General features: G+C 49.7%; 1 protein-coding gene across 1 annotated transcript in view; it reads left to right on the plus strand.

The window, feature by feature from the left end:
- GNG2 (G protein subunit gamma 2) overlaps nucleotides 1-17,914 on the plus strand; it is a 70,739-nt gene that overhangs the window by 37,464 nt on the left and 15,361 nt on the right. The gene's annotated exons all lie outside the window — the stretch shown is intronic.

The following is a 17,914-nucleotide window of genomic DNA, read 5'->3' on the forward strand; positions in this document are numbered from 1 at the left end:
GCAAAAGGTATGCGACAACAAAGCGTGTTGTTACTTGTGATCAGGGGTCATTTTGTAGAAAAAGAGGTGCCGGAGGCCATTAGCACATCTCACTTTGGATCTGCTGCACACCCCTGACATTACCAGAAGGTGGACTCAATTCTGTCGGCTCAGCACCTACCTTAAAATGCTTCTTGAATTAGAATTGTCCTAAGAAAACCTGATTCCCAAGGTTCCCTCTAAGCCAGGGGTGTCGAACATTCAGCCCCGGTACCGGATCAGGCCCCCAGAGGGCTCCTATCAGGCCCCCGAGCACGTAGCTGCCATCTGCTTCCTTCTCCCTCTCTCTTGCTTCCTTCTGCATCACAGCTTGCTTTGCAAGGCTTGCTCAATCGCACAGGAGCTACAGAGCAGATTCTCTCTTTTCTCCATTGGCTGAGGCTCCTCCCCTGGGGCGGGAGGGGGGTGGGAGGAGAACTTGCTTTGCCAGCTTCGCTCAATTGCAAAACAGAGCTGCTCCTCCTTCTATTGGCTGAGGCTCCTCCCCCTCCTGGTCCCATGGGGAAGGCAGGAAAGAGCGAGAGCTTCCTTTGCCCAGTTCCCTGGATCCCATGGGAGAAAAACAAAGAAAGCACTTTTAAGACCAACGAGTGCTATATTTTAAGTATGTTTTATCTCTGCGACCTAATCTTAAACAGGTACACATGCAGCCCGGCCCGACATGGCTGAGCCCAACAAGATCTCATTTATGTCAGATCCAGCCCTCATAACAAATTAGTTTTGACACCCCTGCTATAAGCTGTGGAGTCTTGTGAGCAAAAATTCTACTTTGTGAGCTACCGGCATTAAACTTGTGAGCTGCTGCATGAATTAGTCGGCTCTGGGGCCATTTTTCCTGAGCTGAAACAAAGATGTGTGAGCCAGAGGCTAAAAAACTGTGAGCTAGCTCACGCTAACTCAGCTTAGAAAGAACATTGGTCCCATCATACTTTTTAATTGTGCAGGGGGTTGGACTAGATGACCCTAGAGGTCTCTTCAAACTCTATGATTCTAAGAGCCTTCTCGGTTGCGGCCCCAATACTCTGGAACACCTTCCCAGAAGCCATCAGGGCCCCTGCGGGACTTATCGCAGTTCTGCAGGGCCTGCAAGACTGAACTGTTTCGGATGGCATGTGACATCTTGGAATGGCCTTGGGTTAGCCATAGCTATCGCAGGAGTTGTCCTTGAAAGGGCAGCTTCTGGAAGAGCTCTCTCAGCCCCACCCACCTCACAGGATGTCTGTTGCGGGGGGAGAAGATAAAGAAGATTGTAAGCCGCTCTGATTCTCTGATGCAGAGAGAAGGGCGGGGTATAAATCTGCAATTCTTCTTCTTCATCTAATGGGAGAGGGCTGCCACCGTATCTGGATCTATCGCTAATGGCCTGGGAATCGTACGCACTGAGAAAGGAAAATATTTTATGATCCGCCTGAAGTAGCACCATTGCAATGTATTTTTCTGCTATGTGTTGTATGCTGCTAGCTGCCTTGAGTCGGCATTGAATGGGCGGGATATAAGTATAGCATCAATAAATAAAAAATAAATATTGTTGGAAATCTCTGTCTGGGGCAGTGATGCTCTGTATTCTTGGTGCTTGGGGGGAGCACAGTGGAGGGCTTCTAGTGTCCTGGCCCCACTGGTGGACCTCCTGATGGCACCTGGTTTTTTGGCTACTGTGTGACACAGTGTTGGAATGGATGGGCCATTGGCCTGATCCAACATGGCTGCTCTTATGTTCTTATATAGTGATGCTCTGTATTCTTGGTGCTTGGAGGGGCAGGAGTGGGAGGGATTCTAGTGTCCTGGCCTCCGTGATGGACTTCCTGACTGTGCCTGGTTTTTCTGGCCACTGTGTGACACAGAGTGTTGGACTGGAGGGGCCATTGGCCTGATCCAACATGGCTTCTCTTATGTTCTTATGTGGCACAGAGTGTTGGACTGGATGGGCCATTGGCCTGACCCAACATGGCTTCTCTTATGTTCTTATGTGACACAGAGTGTTGGACTGGAGGGACCATTGGCCTGATCCAACATGGCTTCTCTTATGTTCTTATGTGGCACAGAGTGTTGGACTGGATGGGCCATTGGCCTGATCCAACATGGCTTCTCTTATGTGACACAGAGTGATGGACTGGAGGGGCCATTGGCCTGATCCAACATGACTTCTCTTATGCTCTTATGTGACACAGAGTTTGGACTGGAGAGGCCATTGGCCTGATTCAACATGGCTTCTCTTATGTTCTTATGTGACAAAGAATGTTGTATTGGATGAGCCATTGGCCGGATCCAACGTGGTTTCTCTTATGTTCTTATGTGACACAGAGTGATGGACTGGAGGGGCCATTGGCCTGATCCAACACGTCTTTTCTTATGTGACACAGAGTGTTGGACTGGATGGCCCATTGGCCTGATCCAACATGGCTTCTCTTACGTTCTTATGTGACACAGAGTGTTGGACTGGATGGGCCATTGGCCTGATCCAACATGGCTTCTCTGATGTTCTTATGTGACACAGAGTGTTGGACTGGATGGGCCATTAGCCTGATCCAACATGGCTTCTCTTGTGTTCGTGGTGCCCACCTAGTGTTTTTAGGAAATGGTCAGAACTGGGGGGGGGGTTGTTTCCAGGCCATTTCTTGCCCCTCCTTGGAGGAACCAGACTGCCTTGGGCATTCTTTATCCCCATACCACCTGCCACTGCCCAGTTCTCTCTCAAAGAGGCCTCTTCCCCAAACGGTCTTCGTTAATAACCGCACACTGCTGGGAGCTCACTGCACTAATGACGCTGTTTGCTTTTCCAGGCAATTGGTTTCTCATGCACAAATTTCCAGTTGTGGCTGATTTATTGCCTGACGTCTCCCTCCTGCACAGGCTGCCATATATTCCCCCACTACCGACAGCCCTCAACTTGCAAAATGTTGGCTGGGGAAACACAGGCCACGGGGTACGGTTTGTGTGTGTCTCAGCCTGGCAGGGCCTTTGTGATTCTACGTGCTGCCTGGAATGTGCTTGCTGTGAAGCGTGGCAGCAACCTCTTGGCCAGTAGCTGTGCCGTCACCGATCACCAGACCTCATTTTGGGCAGGCGCTCGCAGAAGCAGAGCTCCAGAACCTCTAAATTTTATTGTGCTCTTTCTTTCTTAAAGGCGAAGGCAGTGCCCTGTGCAAGCACCAGTCGTTCTGACTCTGGGGTGACGTTGCTTTCACGACGTTTTCACCGCAGACTTTTTATGGGGTGGTTTGCCATTGCCTTCCCCAGTCATCTACACTTCTCCTCCCCAGCAAGCTGGGTACTCATTTTACCGACCTCGGAAGGATGGAAGGCTGAGTCAACCTCGAGCCAACTACCTGATCCCACCTTCCTTCGGGATTGAACTCAGGTGGTGAGCACAGCTTAGGACTACAGTACTGCCCCCCCCCCCCACAAAGACTTGCTTCTGGACTCCATTGTTCAAACCTCCTGTGAGAATTTGGCTGAACCCTAAGATACGACAAACTTTCTAATATTATGTTAGTCGTAGCTCTCGCAGAGCTGTCCTTGAAAGGGCAGCTTCTGAGAGAGCTCTCTCAGCTGCACCCGCCTCACAGGGTGTCTGTTGTGGGGGAGGAAGGGAAAGGAGATTGTAGGCCGCTATGAGACTCTGTCCTTGAAAGGGCAGCTGCTGGGAGAGCCCTCTCAGCCCCACCCACCTCTCAGGGTGTCTGTTGTGGGGGAGGAAGGGAAAGGAGATTGTGGGCCGCTCTGAGACTCTGTCCTTGAAAAGGCAGCTGCTGTGAGAGCTCTCTCAGCCCCACCCACCTCACAGGGTGTGTGTTGTGGGGAAGAAAGGGAAAGGTGATTGTAGGCCACTCTGAGACTGTCCTTGAAAGGGCAGCTGCTGTGAGAGCCCTCTCAGCCCCACCCACCTCACAGGGTGTCTGTTGTGGGAAGGAAGATAAAGGAGATTGTGAGCCGCTCTGGGACTCTGAGATTCTGAGTGAAGGGTGGGATATAAATCCATTATCCTTCTCCTCCTCCTTCCTCTTCCTCCTCCTCTATACCAAAGGGAGGGGAATGCAAACGGTGGTATAAAAACCAGCAACAAATACAGACACACCCAACCCCAGGGACGCTCTCCAGTTTTGTGAACCTTTCCTTTCTTTGTCAATTTACTTTTTTTACATAATCCTCATTGAAGGAAGTGCATTCCTAGCTTCTGATGGGCGCGGAGGGGACCTGAATCCCACTTTTGTCTTCAGGGAACAGGTTTGGCCGCCTCCGAAGCCTTAGCAGGACAGCGAGGAGGCAGGATGGTGGTTTCAGGTGGGCGGAAAGGTGCAAGTTCACGTAGGGGAGACCGAAGTCTCCCAGGTGATGTCCAAGGCTCTGATGTCCAAGCGGAGAGCCAGTTTGGTGTAGTGGTTAAGTGCGCGGACTCTTATCTGGGAGAACCGGGTTTGATTCCCCACTCCTCCACTTGCAGCTGCTGGAATGGCCTTGGGTCAGCCAGAGCTCTGGCAGAGGTTGTCCTTGAAAGGGCAGCTGCTGTGAGAGCCCTCTCCAGCCCCACCCACCTCACAGGGTGTCTGTTGTGGGGGAAGAAGGTAAAGGAGATTGTAGGCCACTCTGAGACTCTGTCCTTGAAAGGGCAGCTGCTGGGAGAGCCCTCTCCAGCCCCACCCCCCTCACAGGGTGTCTGTTGTGGGGGAGGAAGGGAAAGGAGATTGCAGGCCGCTCTGAGACTCTTTGGAGTGGAGGGCAGGATATAAATCCAAGATCTTCGTCTACCTCATAGGGGGTCTGTTGTGGGGGAGGAAGAGAAAGGAGATTATGAGCCGCTCTGAGACTCTTTGGAGTGGAGGGCGGGATATAAATCCAATATCTTCTTCTTCTTCTTCTTCTGAAAACCTCTCTCCGGTCTTAGAGACGCAGCGTGCTCATCTTTTGTGCTGCGCTGAGGGAGTGACATGACAACATAACACGACAGATATCGCTGGGGAAACACAGGCCGTGGGGGTAGGGTTTGTGCGTATCTCAGCCTGGCAGGGCCTTTGTGATTCTACGTGCTGCCTGGAATGTGCTTGCTGTAAAGTGTGGCAGCAACCTCTTGGCCAGTACCCGTACCGTCACCGATCACCAGGCCTCATTTTTCTTCCCCCAAAGGGTGATTAACACATGGAATTCACTGCCACAGGAGGTGGTGGCAGCTACAAGCATAGACAGCTTCAAGAGGTGATTAGATAAGCATATGGAGAAGAGGTCCTTCAGGGGCTATTAGCCACAAGGTTCAGATGGAATTCTCTGTCTGGGGCAGTGATGCTCTGGATTCTTGGTGTTTGTGAGAGGGCAACAGTAGGAGGGCTTCTAGTGTCCTGGCCACACTGATGGACCTCCTGATGGCACGTGGGTTTTTTGACCACTGTGTGACACAGTGTTGGACTGGATGGGGCATTGGCCTGATCCAACATGGCTTCTCTTATGTTCTTATAAGAGGTTTACAAAACGATGCTTGGGACAGAGAAGGTCAAGAAACAAGGACATAAGAACATAAGAGAAGCCATGTTGGATCAGGCCAATGGCCCATCCAGTTCAACACTCTGTGTCACACAGTGGCCAAAAAACCCCCCCAAGTGCCATCAGGAGGTTCACAAATGCGGCTAAAAGCCCTTCCACTTTGCCCCCCCCCCCAAGCACCAAGAATACAGAGCATCACTGCCCCAGACAGTTCCAACAATATGCTAATAGCCACTGATGGACCTCTGCTCCATATTTTTATCCAATCATCTCTTGAAGCTGGCTATGCTTGTAGCTGCCACCACCTCCTGTGGCAGTGAATTCCACGTGTTAATCACCCTTTGGGTGAAGAAGTATTTCCTTTTATCCATTCTAACCCAACTGCTCAGCAATTTCATTGAATGCCTACGAGTTCTTGTATTGAGAGAAAGGGAGAAAAGTACTTCTTTCTCTACTTTCTCCATCCCATGCATAATCTTGTAAACCTCTGTCGTGTCACCCCGCAGTCGACGTTTCTCCAAGCTAAAGAGCCCCAAGCGTTTTAACCTTTCTTCATAGGCAAAGTTTTCCGAACCTTTAATCATTCTAGTCGCCCTTTTCTGGACTTTTCCCAGTGCTATAATATCTTTTTTTAGGTGCGGTGACCAGAATTGTACACAGTATTCCAAATGAGACCGCACCATCGATTTATACAGGGGCATTATGATACTGATTGATTTGTTTTCAGTTCCCTCCCTAATAATTCCCAGCATTGCGTTGGCCTTTTTTAATTGCAATCGCACACTGTCTTGACATTTTCCATGAGTTGTCTACCACGATCCCAAGATCTCTCTCTCGGTCAGTCTCTGCCAGTTCACACCCCATCAACTTGTATTTGTAGCTGGGATTCTTGGCCCCAATGTGCATTACTTTGCACTTGGCCACACTGAACCTCATCTGCCACGTTGATGCCCACTCACCCAGTCTCAACAGATCCCTTTGGATTGCGTTTGGACTTTTCTCCCTTTCTCACAATACAAGAACTTGTGGACACTCCACACAAGTGAGGAAGGCTTAGAACAGACAAAAGGAAGTCCTTCTTCACCCAAAGAGTGATTCACACATGGAATTCACTGCCGCAGGAAGTGGTGGCGGCGACAAGCTTAAGACAGTTTCAAGAGCAGGGAGTTCCACATTTGAATCACTCCCCTCATAAAGGAGTATTTCCTTTTGTCTGTCCTGAACCTGCTGCCCCTCAGCTTCATTGGAAGCGCTCAAGGTCCAGTGTTTGGGGAGAGGGAGAAGAGGTTCTCTTTGATAGAGGAACCACTTTAAAAACCAAGACGGGGTCTGCCTCAGTTTCTTTCTTTTTTAAAAAAAACTTCAAATATTTTATTGATTAACTATGTCGACAATACAGAATAGATCTATGGAGAAGCATTTTAGCAACCTTTTACGGAGCATATAAGCACAATAAATCCTGTACACTATGGCTAGAAATGTCAACAAAACGATATCAAGAGTAAAAGACTACGTCGTGTAACCGAAATAATACGCACAATATTTCTCAAAACCTGATTATGAGGTACTGTCTGACTGCGACCCGTACCTGATAAGGATGATGAGGATAAGAAATATGAAATAAAAAAGTGAACTAAGAATAACATAAAAATCATTAAAAAGTAAATAAGATATAAATAAAATTAATAAATCCTAGTCAAAGATTCAGAGAGAAAGAATTTGTCTATGAGTTGAGTTGCCTGGTAGGATATCATGAAGATGAAGATTTTTTTGGATTTATATCCCGCCCTACATTCTGAATCTCAGAGCGGTCTCAGTCTCCTCTACCTTCTACCCTTGCCACAACAAACACCCTGTGAGGTAGGTGGGGCTGAGAGTGCTTTTTATAGCAGCTGCCCTTTCAAGGCTGACCCAAGGCCATCTCAGCAGGTGCAAGTGGAGGAGTGGGGAATCAAACCCGGTTCTCCCAGATAAAGAGTCTGCACACTTAACCACTACACCAAACTGGCTCTCCAAACTGAGCTGAAATATACTCCATAAATGGGAACCATTTTTCTCCAAAAGGAGTAGATTTAGAATAAATGTCCGATTGGGCTATTTGGTCTGTGAGAGCCAGTTTGGTGTAGTGGTTAAGTGCGTGGAGTCTTATTTGGGAGAACCTGGTTTGATTCCCTACTCCTCCACTTGCACCTGCTGGAAGGGCTTTGGGTCAGCCATAGCTCTCGCAGAGCTGTCCTTGAAAAGACATTTTTTGTCAGAGCTGTCTCAACCCCACCCGCCTCACAGGGTGTCTGTTGTGGGGGAGGAAGGAAAAGGAGATTGTGTTTTAACAATTTATTGATAACATATGGTTACAAATCTTAATTATAAATTTTCAGTACTAACCCATATGGCATTTCAATCCCCCCTCCCTCCAATGTTGACTTCCCCGAAGTTATAGATTCAGGTTCAATACTAAAGGTACTACTAACTGATCAAAGTTCAATATAAATATATATTTTTTTCTCATTAATGCTAAAAAATTGTCCAGTGTCTTTTTACATTCCACTCTTTCTCCATATATCCTTTAAATTTCTTCCACTCCTTTTTGAATATCTCTAAATCATAGTCTCTTAGCGTTCTAGTTAGTTTGTCCATTTCACTCCACGATAAAACTTTCATAGTCCAGTCCCATTTCTCTGGTATTTTTTTCTTGCTTCCAAAGCTGCGCATACAATGTCCTAGCAGCTGATAGCAAGTACCAAATTAGAGTCCTGTCATCCTTTGGAAATTTTTCTAATTGTAATCCAAGCAAGAACGTCTCTGCAGTTTTCTTGAAATCGTAACCCAAAATTTTGGCGATTTCTTGTTGTATCATCTTCCAGTACTCTTTCGCTTTTTCACCACATATGAAAGAAAGAACCTTCATGTCTTCACAAGGAGATTGTGAGCCGCTCTGAGTTTCTGAGATTCGGAGCGGAGGGCGGGATATAAATCCAATAACTTATTTTAGTTTAGTTTAGTTTAGTTTCAGGCTCTTGTTGTGAAAGGCAGTTTTTGTGCTCTGGCTTTCTTACATTTCTGGGCCGACCGGGTTGCCGGCACGTGAGGTTGACAGCGTCTCCGTGGTCTGGCAAAGGATTGCTTTCTGACACCCTCCAGAAACACTGACGGTTCTGTGAGCACCACTGCTGAGTTCCACAAAGCCGCCTTGTCTTCCCCACAGGTCCGCCCCAGCCGCCGCAGGGACCCCCTGGTGTTAATGAAGCAGCTAGCTGTTCCTCTCGCGGATTCCCTGGTATGAAATGTAGGCGGGGAGGAAACTATAAAGAAATACTGAACGGGAGCAGAAATCCATTTGGGATACCGTAGCAGGATATACGACTAAAACCAGTCCGAGACGGTTTTCTGCAGAAACAAGGGTGGCTTCTGTGTTTTAATGTCAAGTCAGCATTTGAGACGACTCTTCAACAAGTTTGCCGGGGATGGTGACGTTTCAGATGACAGATTTGGGAGCTACAGTTTCCCTTTATAAGAGCCCCGTGGCGCAGAGTGGTAAAGCAGCAGTACTGCAAGTACTGTGATCTGAACTCTGCTCACGACCCGCGTTCGATCCCGGCAGAAGCTGGGTTCAGGTAGCTGGCCCAAGGTTGACTCAGCCTTCCGTCCTTCCGAGGTCGTTAAAATGAGTCCCCAGCTTGCTGGGGGGAAAGCGTGGAGGACTGGGGAAGGCAGTGGCAAAACACCCCGTCAAAAGTCTGCCGTGAAAACGCTGTGAAAGCAACGTCACCCCAGAGTCGGAAACGACTGGTGCTTGCACAGGGGACCTTTCCTTTCCTTTTCCCTTTAGTCTAGGGACAGCCAAAAGATTTTGAGGGCTTGATCGCAGTGCTCTCTGGGGAACGTGGGACGAGACAGTCCCGCAGATAGATAGGTCCTAGGCCATATAAGGCCTTGAAGGTTAATACCAGGACCTTGAAATGGCCAAACCCCTGGGCCCCACTTCATCCCCCCCCCCCTCCCCACAGAAGCCACTTTTCAGTTTCTTTGGCGTCCGCGCCATTTCATTCCAGGGAAGCTGTCGTTCCGCCGCAGGGTGTTTCCACGCACGTCGGTGCCGTTTCCCTTCCCAGCCCGGGGAGGCTGTGACGGAGCTGTTGTGAACTGTTGTGCCTGTGAAATTGTCACCGGTTGCCAACAAGCGAGGGAGAGAGAGCTGCGAATGCCTACAAAGTAAATGTCAGCTGGTGAGGATCCAACGCGCCGGGCATTTGCTCGCAAGCAATTAACTCCACGCGGCTTCCCACCGGTTTCGAAGTTCTATATTACTGGGGTGTGTGGAGAATTTGCCAGCCACACGATCCAGAGACCTTCTGTTGCTGAGTTTTTGGAACTTCCCCAATGTTTTAATAACACATCTCGCTTTCCCCAGAAAGATTTAGGGTTTTTTTTCCTTCTCTGAAATGCTGTGAGGGGAAAGAAGCAGTGAATGTAGAACATCATTTCTGGAGGGTGTCCCTGTCAGCTCTGATAGATGGCGCGTCTGTGGCGGACTTCCTGTGACTTTATTACTGAGGTTATTAATGTTTTTGTGGTTTTATTTCTGGGGTTAAATGACTTTTATTCTTGTTAGCTTTCTCTCATCTCTCTCTATTATCTCTCTAGCTCGCTAGCTAATCTTGGGAGTCCCCCCAACCTATTTAACCCCATGGGTACCTTCAGAATTCTGACATGACAGAAAAAATCACAAAATAAGAATATCGGAAGAGCCCTGCTGAATCAGACCAGTGAGGGTCCAACTAGTCCAGCCTCCTGTCTCACACAGTGGTCAACCAGTTCCTCTGGAGGGCCAACAACAGGGCAGAGAGGCCGAGGCCTTCATAAGAACATCAGAAGAGCCCTGCTGGATCAGACCAGTGAGGGTCCATCTAGTCCAGCATCCTGTCTCACACAGTGGTCAACCAGTTCCTCTGGAGGGCCAGCAACAGGGCAGAGAGGCTGAGGCCTTTGTAAGAACATCAGAAGAGCCCTGCTGGATCAGACCAGTGAGGGTCCATCTAGTCCAGCATCCTGTCTCACACAGTGGTCAACCAGTTCCTCTGGAGGGCCAGCAACAGGGCAGAGAGGCTGAGGCCTTTGTAAGAACATCAGAAGAGCACTGCTGGATCAGACCAGTGAGGGTCCATCTAGTCCAGCCTCCTGTCTCACTCAGTGGCCAACCTGTTCCTCTGGAGGGCCAACAACAGGGCAGAGAGGCCAAGGCCTTCATAAGAACATCAGAAGAGCCTTGCTGGATCAGACCAGTGAGGGTCCCTCTAGTCCAGCATCCTGTCTCACACAGTGGTCAACCAGTTCCTCTGGAGGGCCAGCAACAGGGCAGAGAGGCTGAGGCCTTCATAAGAACATCAGAAGAGCCTTGCTGGATCAGACCAGTGAGGGTCCCTCTAGTCCAGCATCCTGTCTCACACAGTGGTCAACCAGTTCCTCTGGAGGGCCAGCAACAGGGCAGAGAGGCTGAGGCCTTCGTAAGAACATCAGAAGAGCACTGCTGGATCAGACCAGTGAGGGTCCATCTAGTCCAGCCTCCTGTCTCACTCAGTGGCCAACCTGTTCCTCTGGAGGGCCAGCAACAGGGCAGAGAGGCTGAGGCCTTCGTAAGAACATCAGAAGAGCCTTGCTGGATCAGACCAGTGAGGGTCCATCTAGTTCAAAATGCAAAGTGTTCTCCAGGTACTATATACGACTCAGGACCCAGTGGAAAAGTTGTCTGGGGATGGAAATTTGGGGAGGGGCTTTTTGAAGCCTAAAGAGGGCGGGGCTTGGGGGGAGGAGGGACCCTTTTTGAGATATCATGCCATCACCTTCCAAAGCAGCCAGCTTTCTCCAGGGGAACGGATTTCTTTCACCTGGAGATTTCTTGTCCTCCCTGGAGATCTCCAGGAACCCTTGTAGCAGGAGCTCCTTTGCATATTAGGCCACACCCCCTTATGTAGGCAATCCTCCTGGAGTTTTCAGTACTCTTAGTACAGGGCCTACGGTAAGCTTCAAGAGGATAGGCTACATCAGGGGATGTGGCCTAATATGCAAATACAAGGCTATTTTTGTAGCAGGAACTCCTTTGCATCTTAGGCCACCCCCCCTCCCATGCAGCCAATCCTCCAAGTGCTTCCAGGGGTCTTCTTACAGGGCTTACTATAAGCTCCAGGAGGATTGGCTACATCAGGGGGTGTGGCCTAATATGCAAAGGAGCTCCTGCTACAAAATGAGGCCTGCACCTGTGGAACTTACAAGTGAAGTAGGGTTGCCAGCTATTATATGAGAAATACCTGGAGGTTTGGGGTGAAGGTGGGGGTTAAAGTCTTGAGAGGGCATGGTTTGGAGGGGGAGGGACTCATCAGGGTATAAAACCATACCGTCAACCATCCAAAGCAGCCATTTTATTTGAAGACCGGTCGTAATTTGGGGGAGATCTCCAGCCGCCGCCTCAAGGTTGGCAACCCTAAAGCAAAGCAGTTGACTCGGAACCCCTTTCTCCCCCCATTTGTGAAGGAAAACATCCCCATTTTGAAAGAGAGTCTTGGGAGAGATCTTGGGGTAGACAACTCACTGAAAATGTCAAGACAGTGTGCGATTGCAATAAAAAGGGCCAACACCATGCTGGGAATTATTAGGAAGGGAATTGAAAACAAATCAGCCGGTATCATAATGCCCCTGTATAAATCGATGGTGCGGCCTCATTTGGAGTACTGTGTGCAGTTCTGGTCACTACACCTCAAAAAAGATATTACAGCATTGGGAAAAGTGCAGAAAAGGGCAACTAGAATGATTCAAGGGTTGGAACACTTTCCCTATGAAGAAAGTTTAAAACGCTTGGAGCTCTTTAGCTTGGAGAAGCGTCAACTGGAGGGTGATATGATAAACATTTACAAGATTATGCACGGGGGTAAAAAAGGTAGAGAAAGAAGTACTTTTGGAGAGCCAGTTTGGTGTAGTGGTTAAGTGTGCGGGCTCTTATCTGGGAGAACTGGGTTTGATTCCCCACTCCTCCACTTGCACCTGCTAGCATGGTCTTGGATCAGCCATAGCTCTCGCAGGAGTTGTCCTTGAAAGGGAAGATGCTGTGAGAGCCCTCTCCAGCCCCACCCACCTCACAGGGTGTCTGTTGTGGGGGAGGAAGGTAAAGGAGATTGTGAGCCGCTCTGAGACTCTTCAGATTGGAGGGCGGGATATAAATCCAATATCATCATCATCTTTTCTTCCCTTTCTCACAAGACAAGAACTCGTGGGCACTCCATGAAATTGCTGAGCAGTCAGGTTAGAACGGATAAAAGGAAGTCCTTCTTCACCCAAAGGGTGATTAACATGTGGAATTCACTGCTGCAGGAGGTGGCGGCGGCTACAAGCATAGCCAGCTTTAAGAGGGGATTGGATAAGCATATGGAGCAGAGGTCCATCAGTGGCATTAAACCACATCATATTGCTGGGACTCTGTCTGGGGCAGCGATGCTCTGTATTCTTGGTGCTTGGTGGGGCACAGTGGGAGGGCTTCTGTCCCCAGTGGTGGGCCTCCTGATGGCACCTGGGTTTTGGCTACTGTGTGACACACAATGTTGGACTGGATGGGCCATTGGCCTGATCCAACCTGGCTTCTCTTATGTTCTTACTCTGAACCCCTCCCCCACCCCCTTTCTGAAGGGAAACATCTCTGTTTTGAAAGAGGGTGTCTCTTTTCCCCCTTGTGAGCAAAAAAAAGGGAGGGCAGCCCTAGAATCATAGAGTTGGAAGGGGACCTCTAGGGTCATCTAGTACAACACCCCCTGCACAATGCATGAAACTCACAAACACCTCCCCTAAATTCACAGGATCTTCATTGCTGTCAGATGGCCATCCAGCCTCTGTTTAAAAACCTCCAAGGAAGGAGAGCCCACCACCTCCTGAGGAGGAAGCCTGTTCCACTGAGGAACTGCTCTAAACTCACAAATACCTCCCCCTAAATTCACAGGATCTTCATTGCTGTCAGATGGCCCTCTAGCCTCTGTTTAAAAACCTCCAAGGAAGGAGAGCCCACCACCTCCCAATGAGGAAGCCTGTTCCACTGAGGAACCGCTCTAACGGCCAGGAAGTTCTTCCTCATGTTGAGCCAGAAACTCTTGATTTAATTTCAACCCACTGGTTCTGGTCCTACCTTCCGGGGCCACACAAAACAATTCCACGCCATCCTCTATAGGACAGCCCTTCAAGTACTTGAAGATGGTGATCAGATCACCTCTCAGCCGCCTCCTCTCCAGGAACCCCCCCCCCCCCCACAAAGATGTCAGACTGGGCATCTCTCACAGGCTGGCATGCTAATGAAGCTATCTCTATGGCAATGGGCTGCTTACCGCCCCCCCCCTTGTTGCTGCTGCCACCCTCCCATCAGTTCATGTGCGAGCGCAGCTTTCCAGTGTTGCGGGCGCAATTCATAAATCAAAGGCAAACAGTCTCTCGAGGTGGTTATTTTTTTCCAAAAGGAAACCGCCGACAACTGCTCGTGAATCGTCTCCTTTGTCCCGGCGAAGAGCAGTGCCAGATCTGGACTCCTTCGGCATCGTTTCGGTTCATCGTCTTTCGTTTTCCCTGGGTGGGAAGGAAATCAAGGGCGCGGTTCTCGGGATGCCTTGCAAAACTGGCGCTGGCTTAGGAAAATGCGTGTCGTTGGATGAAGGTCGCCGGCGCAGGGTTGCCAACTCCGCTCGGGAAAGACCTGGAGATTTGGGGGGGCGGTAGAAATTGGGGTTTTAGGAAGGGGAGGGGCTTCAGTGGGCTACTGCACCATAGAGCAGGATGTGTTGGGCACCCCAGAGAGGCGTCAATGAAGTAAATGCATTTTTTTGGTTTAATATTTATACCCTGCCCTTCGCAAACGGGAATAAAACTCCCAGGGCTACGAAGGATCATCTGACTTCAGCCACTCGCCTCGTTATTGCCCGGACTGCTGTGACATCACTAAGGTTGCCAAGTCCAATTCAAGAAATATCTGGGGACTTTGGGGATGGAGCCAGGAAAAGGAGAAGATGATGATGATGATATTGGATTTATATCCCGCCCTCCACTCCGAAGAGTCTCAGAGCGGCTCACAATCTCCTTTCCCTCCCCCCCCCCCACACAACAGACACCCTGTGAGGTAGATGAAGATATTGGATTTATATCCCGCCCTCCACTCTGAAGAGTCGCAGAGCGGCTCACAATCTCCTTTACCTTCCTCCGCCACAACAGACACCCTGTGAGGTAGATGAAGATATTGGATTTATATCCCGCCCTCCACTCTGAAGAGTCGCAGAGCGGCTCATAATCTCCTTTCCCTTCCTCCCCCACAACAGACACCCTGTGAGGTAGATGAAGATATTGGATTTATATCCCGCCCTCCACTCTGAAGAGTCTCAGAGCGGCTCACAATCTCCTTTACTTTCCTCGCCCACAACAGACACCCCGTGAGGTAGATGAAGATATTGGATTTATATCCCGCCCTCCACTCCGAAGAGTCTCAGAGCGGCTCACAATCTCCTTTCCCTCCCCCCCCCCCCCACAACAGACACCCTGTGAGGTAGATGAAGATATTGGATTTATATCCCGCCCTCCACTCTGAAGAGTCGCAGAGCGGCTCACAATCTCCTTTCCCTTCCTCCCCCACAACAGACAACCCTGTGAGGTAGATGAAGATATTGGATTTATATCCCGCCCTCCACTCTGAAGAGTCGCAGAGCGGCTCATAATCTCCTTTCCCTTCCTCCCCCACAACAGACACCCTGTGAGGTAGATGAAGATATTGGATTTATAAACCGCCCTCCACTCTGAAGAGTCGCAGAGCAGCTCATAATCTCCTTTCCCTTCCTCCCCCACAACAGACACCCTGTGAGGTAGATGAAGATATTGGATTTATATCCCGCCCTCCACTCTGAAGAGTCTCAGAGCGGCTCACAATCTCCTTTACCTTCCTCCCCCACAATAGACACCCTGTGAGGTGGGTGGGGCTCTCAGCAGCTGCCCTTCCAAGGACAGAGTCTCAGAGCGGCCTACAATCTCCTTTCCCTTCCTCCCCCACAACAGGCACCCTGAGAGGTGGGTGGGGCTGGAGAGGGCTCTCCCAGCAGCTACCCTTTCAAGGACAGAGTCTCAGAGCGGCCTACAATCTCCTTTCCCTTCCTCCCCCACAACAGACACCCTGTGAGGTCGGTGGGGCTGGAGAGGGCTCTCACAGCAGCTGCCCTTTCAAGGACAGAGACTCAGAGCGGCTCATAATCTTCTTTATCTTTGTCCCCTACAACAGACACCCTGTGAGGTGGGTGGGGCTGAGAGGGCTCTCACAGCAGCTGCCCTTTCAAGGACAACCTCTGCCAAAGCTATGGCTGACCCAAGGCCATCTCAGCAAGTGCAAGTGGAGGAGTGGGGATTCAAACCCGGATGCTGGACTAGATGGACTACTGGTCTGATCTAGCAGGGCTCTTCTTATGTTCTAATGAAAGCCTTGGCCTCTCTGCCCTGTTGTTGGCCCTCCAGAGGAACTGTGTGGCCTCTGTGTGAGACAGGATGCTGGACTAGATGGACCTTGAGTGATCTGATCCAGCAGGGCTCTTCTGATGTTCTAATGAAGGCCTCAGCCTCCATGCCCTGTTTTTGGCCTTCCAGAGGAACTGGTTGGCCCTTGTGTGAGACAGGATGCTGGACTAGATGGACTACTGGTCTGATCCAGTGGGGCTCTTCTGATGTTCTTATGAAGGCCTCAGCCTCCGTGCCCTGTTTTTGGCCTTCCAGAGGAACTGGTTGGCCCTTGTGTGAGACAGGAGGCTGGACTAGATGGACCTTGAGTGGTCTGATCCAGCAGGGCTCTTCTCATGTTCTAATGAAGGCCTCAGCCTCCATGCCCTGTTGTTGGCTCTCCAGAGGACCTGGTTGGCCCCTGTGGCAGACAGGATGCTGGACTAGATGGACCTTCGCTGGTCTGATCCAGCAGGGCTCTTCTGATGTTCTTAGGGTGGACTACCCGTCTGATTCAGTATGAGGAAGCTGAATATGTACATACCACTTTACCCGGACTTGCAAAACAGGATGTTGATTAAGCTGCGGTTGAGTCGGGAGGGTGTTGAACGTTCTGCCGCTCCTCCTTGACACCCTCCAGCCAACCTGTTATAACACCATTTTCTGAGTTCTTCAAGAGTGATACAAACAGAGAATGTCGACTCTTTCTCCTCTAGCCTTTCTATGAATTCTTAGGAAATAGTTGGGGGGCGAGGGGGATTCGAATACATGTTGCTCAGAGCAGTAAGTTTCTCAGGACCACGGAGGGCGAGGGACGCAAGGGCCAGATGTTGCATTCGTGGCCCCAGAGTCTGGTCTCGCAGTGGTTTTCTTCAGATATGAGAACTCGTGGTCACTCAATGAAATTGAGTGACCAGTCGGGTTATAAATGGATAAAAGGAAGTCCTTCTTCATCCTGAGAGGTGATTTAGCACGTGAATTCACCTGCCCCAGGAGGTGGGGGCGGCTGCAGGCATAGACAGCTTCAAGATGTCAAGCATGGTAGAATTCCATTGGTAATTGATGGTTTTAGGGTCCTCCATAAAGTTGGCCTGTGAAATATCATGGAGGACCAAGGTCTGTCACCTCTGTTATTCTTTTCCCCTCCCCCTTTTTACTTTATTGCTTGCAAAGTAGAAGTCAGAGAGAAATGAAACTAACTTGAGAAAGAGTAATCAGCACCTTCCCATAACATTCCTGTTACAGAGTGTGGCACATCTGGGGAAAGCAAGGACAAAGTCCTGATAACGCCATGAGAATGTAGACATTTATGATAGTTTATGTGTGAGAGCGCATCCCTCGCCCCCACCTCTTGGAATCCTTTTGAAGTATGAAGTATTGTATCAATGTATCTTTAGCATCACTCGCAAGAATCTGTTACACTGAAAGTATCGGTTTAGCAATAAATGTAGTCTTGTATCAAACTCCCACTCGTCATTGAAAACCGCATGCTTGACACAAGAGGGGATTGGAGAAACATCTGGAGCAGAGATCCATCAGTGGCTGTTAGCCACAGCGTATTGTTGGAACTCTCTGTCTGGGGCAGGGATGCTCTGTATCTTGGTGCTTGGGGGGGCACAGTGGGAGGGCTTCTAGTGTCCTGGCCCCACTAGTGGACCTTCTATGGCACCTGGGTTTTTTGGCCACTGTGTGACAGAGTGTTGGACTGGATGGACCATTGGCCTGACCCAACATGGCTTCTCTTATGTTCTTATGTGACTCAGAGTGTTGGACTGGATGGGCCATTGGCCTGATCCAACAGGGCTTCTCTTATGTTCTTATGTGACACAGAGTGTTGGACTGGATGGGCACCTGGCCTGATCCAACAGGGCTTCTCTTATGTTCTTATGTGACACAGAGTGTTGGACTG

Source organism: Heteronotia binoei, chromosome 21 (assembly GCF_032191835.1).
Source record: "Heteronotia binoei isolate CCM8104 ecotype False Entrance Well chromosome 21, APGP_CSIRO_Hbin_v1, whole genome shotgun sequence".
Classification (NCBI taxonomy): domain Eukaryota; kingdom Metazoa; phylum Chordata; class Lepidosauria; order Squamata; family Gekkonidae; genus Heteronotia; species Heteronotia binoei.